The 8,960-nt window shown below is 23.7% G+C and overlaps 2 protein-coding genes across 3 annotated transcripts in view; both read left to right on the top strand.

Annotated features, from left to right (window-relative positions):
- Positions 1–8,960, top strand: part of LOC117177261 (potassium channel subfamily K member 18-like) — a 193,638-nt gene that overhangs the window by 2,223 nt on the left and 182,455 nt on the right. The window lies entirely within an intron of this gene.
- The window catches only part of LOC117177262 (two pore potassium channel protein sup-9-like), a 193,233-nt gene that overhangs the window by 145,752 nt on the left and 38,521 nt on the right, over positions 1–8,960 (top strand). The window lies entirely within an intron of this gene.

The raw sequence follows: 8,960 nt of genomic DNA, 5'->3' as shown, positions 1-8,960 counted from the left end.
AATTTTAAAAAATGTAGTTGTAATCGATTGAAGTCTCGAAAAAATTTTTTGAGACTTCAAAAAATGACTAAATTTTAATTAATTTTCTTAAAACTATTGACTTAAATGTTCCTTTTTTTTGACTGAAAATTGATCTTTTTGACTATTTAAACTATCATCAACTCAGGTTTAAGAACCTTTGAAAAAGGTACGCATGTGTACTGAAACGTCAGGAAGTTTTGAAAGGAGTTTTTTCTATTAAATAAATATCTGAGTTTCGAAGAACATGTTTTTTTGACTCATATTTATTTTTTCGATTTACGATTGGACCGTAAGACATAAATAATTTGAAATCTACGATTTGAAATCAATAAATATCAACGGTCGAAGAAAGGATTGATTTGTTTCATCAAATCATTTTACAAAAATATTTTGAATTAAATACTGGTAAAAATTCTTGTCGAGGATTTTAATTTTTAAATAAAATGTTTGCTTATAGTAAAAACTGAACCTGAACAAGGAGGCTATTCATACTTCGAATTTTTTATTATAACGTGCATTTAGAAAAATATGAACTATTCGCGTTATTATAAATTCCAAAAAAATCTCGCTGCAGAATGGAACCACAAACCTGCAGTTAGAATTTAAAATTGTTATTTTTTGTTAGTTTTTTTTTGTTCGTATTATATGTAATCAAACAAAAGTTAGCATTCTTTCAATGGTACTATTTTAAAAGCGATGGAAAACATCAGGGATTATACTTGATAGATTTTTTAATAAATTACGATTTTCTAATTAAAGATTTCAATTAAACTTTTTTTCTAAATTTTAAATGAGACATTCTTAACCTACTTTCGAGCGCTCTTGAAACAGTTGAAATTCTTCGGTATATAAGAAGATCTACCAGAAAATTTCTTATTCTTTTTAATTTTAATAATAATGCAGCATTTTTAAATTGGGTTTCCAATATATTTACCTGCGGTTTTTCTAACCTTATTTTTTATTAATAAATAATTTCTTATTAAAATTATTGTTTTGTTCAAGATTGAACTATTTGCTATTTACCTGAATTAGTTCGACTTAGTTTAGATTTTTAAGTTTCCATTTAGAAAATGTTAATGGTTCTTATAATTATTTCATTTTGATTATTTTGATTTTAAATTATTTAAATTTTTCATATTTTTAACATTTTGAACAGCCCAGTTTGAACTATTCTATTTTATATTGAACGTGAAAGCTAATTTAAAAAAGAACCAAATACTTAAAGAAACATTTTAAAACATTTTGATTCAAAATCATTAGCCTTATTTGAATCCTACATTATTCACTTTTAACCGTCACAGCCTAGGCTGGGTATATTATACCCGGACGATATTTTCGGCTGCTTATATAGTTGTTTCAGTTTTGTGAAAATATTTATGGTAATGTTTCAAATTCATCTGATTAATTTTATAATATTTATTTTTGTGAGATTTTCAGCTATAGTTCAACAAATAAAAAATCCTGATTCGTTAATCTGAACCAGTGATTTTGATGCCTAGGCTGAGAGGGTTAAATGCTTGTTTTAAATACTATAAATTTTAAAGTTTCTTTTGAAGTTAACTATTTCATAAAGATAAATGTTAAGTATTTCAATAGGCTTTAGTTCAAGAATTTTTGTAATTGATTGGTATTCTACAATTAATACTTCCATTACAATATTTAATTTTAATATTTAGAGAGTTAAAAACATTTTTAATTCAAACAATTTCAATGAAAATACAGAATTTGAAAATAGGGTTTCCTAATATATTTAAATAGTGAGAAGCATTTGTCTGCGTATTCTCAGATTGGAAAATGTATTACAGTTTTGACTATTTCCTTTTATACCGCACTAGTTCTAATTAATTATCTTTTGTTATCATTATTAAATTGGAATTTGCTTTGGTTTTTATAGTCTATTATATTTTCAACTTTCGAGTTTTAATCGCTCTATTACTCCATTTAAAATTAAAACCTCAATAAAAAATCTTCATTTTGAAATACATTTAACTAAAATCCGTACCAATTTAGTTACTAAGTTTAATATTTTTAAATTTTCAAATTATGGACTTCAAATTTTTATGATTCTTATGATCATTAATTAGAAGTTTTTAAGATTCTAATAATTTATTTTTCTTTGTTTCATTCTAAAAATTGCTAACTTTCGAAAACATTTTTCAATTTTAAAGTTCTTAGTTTATAATGATAAAATTGTATTGAATGTAAAGAACATTGTTCGATTTCTAAGTATGCGACATGTTAATTAAACAACTTCCACAGGCTTCAGTAAATACATTTTCAGATTTATTCCGATTCTACAATTATGACTCTCATTAGAAGTTTTTTTTTTAACTTTTATAATGATATATTTTTTAAACCTTCTCTTAAACGCTTTTAAAATTAAAATTCTTAAGGGTAAACGAAGATTTACGAGATAAATTCTTACTCAGTGCAATTTTAATGATATTGCAGCCTTCTAAAATTAGCTTCGTGATATATATCTTAATTTAGCCAAATTTGCCTTTGCACTTTCAAACTTTAAACTAACCAGGTATTAAAAAGGAGTCCATTTCAAAAAGGAGAAAATTCTTTCTTTTTGAATTAATGATTTTGTTTTGAACCTAGTCTTATATTACAATTTTTACCATTACTCAAATTCTTAGGATTCTCATTATGATTTAAGAGATTTTAAAAGTTTAAAATTGGATATATAATAAATAGAAAACAATAATTATTTTTATAATTATTTAATTGAAGTTATTTAATTTTTAATGTTTTATATTTTGTAGATTGTTTATGTTTCAACATTTAAGTTTAAATTATTGTCATATTATATTTAAACTTGGCAGCTGAATTTTAAATTACATTTTGAAATTCTTCAAATTAGAAGCCGTACAAATTCAAATAATTAGTTTGATATTTTCAATTTGTTTCAATTTTTAATCTAAAAACTCAAATTTTTACGATTGTCATAATGATTTAATAGAAATTTGTTTAATTCTTATTGCTCAATTGTCTACAATACAAAGCAAAAATAAGCTAATATTATTTAATAAAATCAACATTTTGGAAATTTTAATACAAAATTATTATTATTGTTATTTAAATTCCGAATTGCTTACTTTCGATTGCTTTTTTTAATACTTTAAACTCTTGACTTTTTAATTTAAATTATTTAAATTTTAATAAGTGTAAGGTGAATTCTGCAATTTAGAAGTTTGATTTTTCATAATTTTAAAATCAGAAAACATCCATGACACTTATAATTATTTAATAGAATTTTTTTAATTTTTTAATGTTTTAAATTTGGTAGATTGTTGAAGTTATAATGCAGCAGTTTCAATTATTTTATTATCATATTGAAACTTGAAAGTGAAATACAGATTTTTATTTTTAAATACTTTAAATTAAAATTCGTTCTAATTTAAATAATAAGTTAAATATTTTTAAATTGATTAAATTTTTCATTTATCGGCTCTCAAATTTTCACGAATCTCAGAATGATTTACTAGAAATTTATTTTTTGCCAGTCACCTTTTCTACGATCCAAAGTAAAAATTACTGAATTTTATATGGTTAAGTTTAAAATAAACATGTTCAAAAACTTTATATTAAATCATAATTATCATTTAAAGTCAGAAATTTTCAATATTTAACGCTTTTTCCAAATACTTTAAATTTTGAAATTTGAAGTTTTTAATTTCAATTATTTATATTTTCAGACAAATTTTACAATTTAGAAGCTCGAGATTTTATAATTTCATAATTAAAAAACCTCAATGATTTTCATAATTATTTAGTTGGAGTTTATTTGATTTTTGAAGATTCAAATTTCGTAGATTGTTAAAGTTATAATGCAATAGTTTAAATTACTCTATTTTCATATTGAAACTTAAAAGCTAAATAAAATTTTTCCCTTCAGTTATTTTATATTATAATTAGTTCTAATTTAATTAATAAGTTATATAAGAATCTCAGAATGATTAACTAGAAATTTGTTTTATTCCAATTGCTCAATTGTTTACAATCAAAAGTAAAAATTGTTTCCTTATATATAATAAAACTAACATTTAACAAATTTAATTTCAAAATCATTATTAGTATTTAAATTAGTAAATTTTAACTTTTCAACGCTTTTCAAAAAATTAAAGTTTTTAATTTAAATCATTTAAATTCTGAATAGCCGAGGTACATTCTACAGTTGGGAAGTTTGATATTTCATAATATCATAATTTGATAATTATAACTGGAAACTGAATTGAAACTTTTAATTTTTAAATACTCCAAACTAGAATCCGCACCAATTCCATTAATTAACTTGTTATTTTGAAGTGGCCTGAATTTTCAATTTATAGACTCAATTTTTACGATTCTCGTAATAATTTAATAGAAGTTTATTTCACTCTTACTGCTCAATTAATAAAAATAAACAGTGGAAGTTTGTCTGAACTTGAAATAATTAGATAAAATTTTAAACCTTAAAATTTCGACTAATTATCATTACTTAAAATTCAGAATTGTTCATTTTCGAACGCTAATATCAAATAATCAAAATTTCAAAGTTTTCAGTTTTAAATGTGTTTGAAGTTTGAAATTTTTAAGCCAGAGAACAGACTTTCTATACTTTTCTACCATCTTTATCTTATTTTTTTTAATTGCCTAACCTCTTACCCTTTTTAAGCCATTTCCTGATTACATTCGTCTTCCTAAAAGCTTTTTAATACAGTAAAATAGAAAAATTATTCTTTAAAAAAAGTACTTGCCACTTTTTTAGCACCAAAGTACCACTCAAATCCCAAACTAAAATCTTAAGTAATCATTTTCTACAAAAAGTCAGTTTTATACGTGACAGTAAAGTTTTATGTCCCCGGAACAAATACTTTTTTATTAAATTAACCATTTTTTATTCATTTTCAGTCTCCGCATATCTTAGGAGAAATTTTTATTATTGTTTTAAATTATGAAATAGATTTTTGTTATCAAGGTCATTTCCTCCCAATTTAGCAACATAATATGGTTTAGTAGTAGATTTTTCTTTTTGTTCAAACTAAAATTTCTAAAATTATTTTTAAACAGTGCTTTCAACTTGACAAAATGATATTTCGCTCTGCTGAAAAATTCCGATTTTGTCGGTTATCTATTTCTATACTTCGAATCTTCAATTTCCAAGGGTTTTATTCAAAATTTCCCTAATTTTAACTTTGTTATTGATCCTCGAAATGAAAATCAGATATGTGGTTGTCAATTATCCATATGATATTCTCTCATTCATACAGTATTCACCCTTGAGGTTAAATTTACTCTACTTCTGCAAGAGTATATTACGTAATGAGAGATCTGCAACAATTTATTGATATTTATATTAACTAATTTTTGAATAATCATATATAAATATATATAAGATGTTTTTATAATATTTTTAACTAAGAATCTTTTTTTTTACCGATATTCTAAAATAAATATCTATGCATCGTTGCATACATCGGAGCCTATTGACTTCCTAGCAATATAGGGTAATTTCGTTAGCACTCTACTCTCGAAATCGATTACCTCGCGTAATCAATTTTATATTAATGGATATATAAGTTCTCTGCAGCTCCATGTCAATCGCAACTTCAATCTTTTATCGATATTAATAGAGGAAAATTTAACTCACTTTACATCATTTTTCTTTAAAACGAGATAAATCAAAAAATACAAATTTTCAACGAAATTATTAAATTTCCAACCAAGTAAAAATTTTCAGTCAGTAAAGAAATGAAATCTCAGCCAAACTGTTGATTTCTCTAGTCACGAAGACGAATTTTTAAAATAGTTTAATTTAGTGTTAAAAAAAGACGAATTCTTATTAAAATAAGTGAACTTCATCTGAAAAAGATATATTTTCTAACAAAAATTGAATAGCTACATTTTTAGTGAAATAAATTTTTAATAATAAAAAAACGAATTCTAAAAAGTGACAAATTTTCCAAAAATTAGGTTATTTTTCGACTAAAAAAGATAAATTTTAAACAAAAAATGAACTAGATTGATTTTAAGCTGGAGAAAGAAGTTTTTAACCAAATAAAATAAATTTTTTATCAGATTGTTAATTTTTAACTAGACAGGTGAATTTTTAAGCCTAAATATAAAATTCCTATTGAAACAATTCGACGAATAATGGAATACTTAAATTTTTAATTTAAAAAAAATTAATTTTCAATATTGAAACTGATTTTTCAACGAAATGAAATTTTGCCTAAACATATTAATTATTTCCAACCAAAAAAAATAAATTTTTCAACAGTAAGATTAAGTTCCTAAAAGAAAATTGGACATAAAATTGAATCAATTTTTTTGAAAATAATAATGTTCAAAAATATTGAAAATTCTATAAATTCAAATAATTATTTAGAATTAGGAAAAGTAATTAATCAGCTCCTGTATATAGATTTATGTATTATGTTTTATTATTTTCCACACATTACATCAGGACACTAATTGAGAAATTTTTTAATTAAAAGGAATATATTAGAAAAATAACCTTTAACAAAAATTTATTAGAAAGACAACTAAATGAAAATACCAGGGAAGATTGTTCAAATAATTTGATTTTTTTAGTTAAATGAAAATAAAACTATCGAAACTATAAAAAATCTCTTCAAAAATCATGATCAGTTTTTTTGTATACGTATCTGATTGAATCTTCCAATTTAAAAAACATGTTCATCCTATAAAGAAACCTTATTCTTTGAAGTACAAGCATGAAATTTTTAATATATTTTTAAATAAATCACGTGAGAAAAAGATCCCCAGTGTCCAAATTTTTTTTGTAAGTTTGCAGATGATTTTTCAATTTAAAAAATATTTATATGGCATTAAGAACCTGATTTTTTTATGAGTACCATGATTTAATTTTTGTTATGAAAGTATTATAACATGCATCATTTGTAAATGTAAAAAATGGTTAAAACCTGTAAATACTTGAATTATTAATATTAGGAAAATAGGTCACCGCGTTCACATAATATTTGTGGGTGATTTTGAACCAATTTATTCAGTTTATTACATTTTCCAAATACAAAAAGGAACAATCCAACAAAAATGCAATGCATTTCTAAAATTTCTAATATTTAATGTATTCCTTTTACAATAATGTAAATAAAAATAATTCTTTAATGCAATTAAGGTCAAATTATTATTGTTTACATGTTTGAAAAGGGAAATTAATTTTAAAAATATGTGAAAAAGTGAGGAGTAATATTTGATAAAAACGAAAGATGTCGCGGTCATGATTTAAAAAACTAATGAATATGGATTGTCGAAGGTTTGTTTGGATAATCTCGATAGAGGCTGACAAATATGATATCAAAAATGAATAATCTCTCTCATTTATATTACCTCCCGAGCATATTCCTTTCAGCGCGCTAAAAACGAAGTCGTAAATGAAAGCCCCGCTTTCGATACTGCTGATTAAACCATAAAATTTTATATATATAAAATTCATTGTTACTCAATGCCCGTTAATAACGTAACAGGCAGTACAATGGGCCCATAACACCTAGCCGCGACTAACGCGGTTGAAAAAAAATACCAACTACGTGCGGTCAGTAATAGATTATTTTGTATTTTACTACTATATCGTATAATCTCAAGAAGCTTACATTTATTTAAAAATTCTTTGTATTTTTTCCAGAATATTTTATTTGCGATTATTGTTTCTATTTTTAATTATTAATAATCTTCTAACTCATTTATTCACTTTGAATTCTATTTCCACTTGTAATTTTAAAGGATTTAGAATTGAAAACTGGATTTGTTTACCTATCCTTAAAATTAAAGCAATTTCAATTATTCAATTTTTCAATCTTAAAAATGCAAGAATTCTGAATTTGTAATATTGAAAAAAAGATTATAACCAAGTATCATAGATATTTTAAACATGCCTGAAGTTGGTTAAAAAAATCAATTCATTTAACTAAGGCATGATAATATTATGCATTTGTTAATTAATTTTGCTTAGAAAAATAACACTAATTGTCTGAATTCAAAGAATCGCACAAAAGAGCTATAATCAAGACATTTTTTGTCCTTTCTGTTAAAAAACGAAATATATCTATTTGAAAATGACAGAAATTATAAATTAATTTATAAAATTTGTTTCAATAATTAATAAATGGTCTCTACTTTTGTATAAGTCATATCGAAAAAATTTTTTCCTTCAGATTTCCTCTTAAAAATACCAATCTAAAGTAGTTATATATCATTTTTACTAAAAGTCTAACTTTTGTTCATTAATTTGTTTTTAGAAATTGTAAATAATTTTTTTAATTTTCTGATACTGCTTAAAATCATTCAAAACCAGTTTTTCCACTAATTTTGTGTCTTTCGCATAAATTGGATAAATACCTTCAAAACGGCATCTTCGATTTTTTTTAAAATGCATTTTGATTGTTAAATAAAAAAAAAATTAACTTTTTTAAAAATATACCTCGATTACTTTTCTAGAAATTTCATAAGGCTTAATTTTTTTCAAAGTTTAAAATCCGTCGAATAGTTTGGGTTAAAAGTTCATTTGTTCGTGGACATCTCATTTCACCCCACCATGCGGTGGCACGTGTTAATGTTTCAAAATTTGAAAAATAAAAAATGACGGATTAATTTTCTCCAGAAATTGAAATTGTATGGGGGGGGGGGGGTGACTTGTCCTGTTGCTCGAAAAGCATTTTTTGGTCCACCATTATGGTTAATAATTATATTTTATAGTGCTTTAATTCGAAGCACTTTCAATGTCACTGAGGAAAATGTTTAAATCAAAATATTTCTGTTTAATTCAAGAAATTGTGTTTAAATCAAATTATTTCTTTAATATAGGGTCGAAAATTTCTCTTTGATTCAAATACGGTTTTGTTTGTCCTTGTTTATTTGGTTCAAAAAATGTTGGGTTTGTTCATATAAATCTCTTGTTTAAATTAAGTACA

The sequence above is a fragment of the Belonocnema kinseyi genome, chromosome 7 (genome assembly GCF_010883055.1).
Source record: "Belonocnema kinseyi isolate 2016_QV_RU_SX_M_011 chromosome 7, B_treatae_v1, whole genome shotgun sequence".
Taxonomy (NCBI): Eukaryota; Metazoa; Arthropoda; class Insecta; order Hymenoptera; family Cynipidae; genus Belonocnema; species Belonocnema kinseyi.
Note: the sequence above shows the minus strand (reverse complement) of the source record. Positions and strands in the feature narration are given on the sequence as shown.